General features: G+C 50.2%; 1 pseudogene; it reads left to right on the top strand.

The window, feature by feature from the left end:
• The first annotated feature begins 573 nt into the window (after window positions 1-573).
• On the top strand, window positions 574-1,719 carry LOC121555057 (annotated as a pseudogene).
• The last annotated feature ends 878 nt before the right edge of the window (window positions 1,720-2,597 follow it).

Genomic DNA, 2,597 nt, shown 5'->3' on the forward strand with positions numbered 1-2,597 from the left:
CCTCCTTGATGGGGATCAGCATCAACCTCACCGCATTGTAGCGGTGCATCACTCCTGGGTTCATCCCGGTCATCTTGTTTAGGTGGGGTGGGAGGGTGGGGGGGATTTGGTGGATGATGTTGTTTCTGGTCTGGTCTTGGTGGTGTTGTTTGGTCAGGTCATTGGTCTACTCCGATCCTGCAGGGGGAGGAAGGACAAACCGCAGAGCGAGTTGACACACCTGGAAGCCTGTGACCCGTAGGTGAATGGAGGACCTCCACTGAGGTCTGCTTGCAACAGGCATAGGTTGGTATCTTTGGTCATTCTTCTGAGCCTCTTGTTCTGGTGGTGATGATGTCTGGTCTGGTCTCTCCTTCTGTTGGTCTGCTCCAGATGGTTAGCGGTGGCCTGAGGAAGGCAGATGGGAAAAAAGAAAGGCAGAGCTGCAGGCCAAGGGTAGAGGGAGTAAGGCTCGCCTCGGCAGCACTCTACTCACATCAGGTGGCGGTAATGCAACAAACCGCCGTTAAACCTCATTGAAGAATAAGATGATGAATGTAATGTGATCCTCCACTAATGTTACTTGTTAACAATATGGCGGCGCCCTGTGCTGCTAAACGTCTAACAAGAGCAGGGTTGGGGGGTTTCCTCCAGAAGGGGTGTGGTCTGTGGGGGTGTGGCCCACCCTGGGGCGTCCAATCCCAGCAGCACCGCCGGTTCTTCTGGAGGAAGTGGAAGAGCTTTCACAGTATAGTCAGACCGGGAGTGGTCAGACCAGCCTACTCAGTGCCCAAGCACATCCTGAGGCCTGACTATGTGAACAGTGGTCAGGTTCCTGACTGGCCAGACTACATAGAGATCAAAGACCAGGAGCAAATCCAGGGCCTGACGAGAGCCTGCCAGCTAGCCAGACAGATACTGCTGCTGGCCGGACGCAGTCTTAAGGTTGGTATGACGACAGATGGATAGATTTCATCGTCCATCAGGAGACGATTCGTCACAACGCATACCCTTCCCCCCTGAGATACGGGGGTTTCCCTAAATCAGTCTGCACCTCGGTCAATAACGTGGTCTGCCATGGCATACCTGACACCCGGCAACTACAAGATGGAGACATTATCAACATTGATGTGACTGTCTATCTGGAGGGTTACCATGGTGACACCTCCGAGACGTTCCTGATTGGCTGTGTGGACGAGGTTGGGCAAAAGCTAGTGGAGACAGCCAGGAAGTGTAGAGATGAGGCCATCACTGCCTGTAAACCTGGGGCTCCACTGTGTGTTATAGGAAACACTATCAGTGATATAGCCCACTCCAATGGTTTCCATGTATCTCCCTACTTTATTGGACATGGCATAGGCTCCTACTTCCATGGCCACCCAGAGATCTTGCACCATGCTAATGACAATGATATGACCATGGATGAAGGGATGTCTTTCTCTATAGAGCCCATATTGATGGAGGGATCATCAGAGTTCAGAATCCTGAAGGACAAGTGGACAGCAGTGTCTGCGGACGACAAGAGGTCGGCCCAGTTTGAACACACAGTAGTCATCACCTCTGGTGGAGTGGATATTCTCACCAAACTACCTGAGGAGGACGAGCCGATGCCAATAGAAGTGTAATTACTGTTCTCAGTTCAACAACCCTGTCACATCCACATCTATGAAGAGGTAAAGCACCAAACTGACCCAGGACCAGGGCTTAGTGCCACAGAGAGAATAGGAAACTGGGCATAGATATGATTAGTGGCAGTCTATGGGAACAGAGTGTGGTCCTCTGTAGCTCAGCTAGTAGAGCACGGCGCTTGTAACGCCAAGGAAGTGGGTTCAATCCCCGGGACCACCCATACACAAAAATGTATGCACGCATGACTGTAAGTCGCTTTGGATAAAAGCGTCTGCTAAATGGCATATTATTATTATTATTATTATCAAGGCCTGCAGTTCGCCGTCTCCTCCTCAGGTAACTGGTCTGGTGCTGGTGCTGGTGCTGGTTCTGGATTCTAGGGGGGGGGGGGTCCGTGGACTGGGGAGACAGGTCGGGCCACGGTCAAGCCACTGTTATCTTTCCGTCTTCCCCAGTCCTTCCGGCAATTCCGGCTTTGTCAGCTGAACCAGAGAGATAGCGCCAGCCGCAGTCAAGACACTGTTACCGTTGCTGCTTCCTGGTCCATCCAAAGAAAAGGAAGAGGTAGAGAGAATAGAGAGAGGGAGGGACACAACCCCAGAAAATCTCCAGCACGCAGAGTTGTGCGTAATGAAGAGAAACCAGAGTCGTATCCTGGTTGATATGATAAGATAACATAACATAATCATGTTAAGATGACATATTCACTTCGTATCTCACTTAGTGAAGTTCATAGGACTGAAAAAGGATGAATGCAACAAGCATCTCTATCACTCTACAATTCACTCGAAAGGCAAGGCACTCTGGGAAATATCCAAATAAAGCTTTACACTAAGCAGTGTGTTAATTCAACACTGTTCAGTGTCTATTCAGGTCCACACTTTCAGTGTTAACTTAACATTTGCTGTGTGGCATACTAAGGGAAGTGGAGGACCATTCCAGAGAGAGAAAGAGAGAGAGAGAGAGAAAGGGAGACAGAGAGATAGAGA

Source organism: Coregonus clupeaformis, chromosome 40 (assembly GCF_020615455.1).
Source record: "Coregonus clupeaformis isolate EN_2021a chromosome 40, ASM2061545v1, whole genome shotgun sequence".
NCBI lineage: Eukaryota > Metazoa > Chordata > Actinopteri > Salmoniformes > Salmonidae > Coregonus > Coregonus clupeaformis.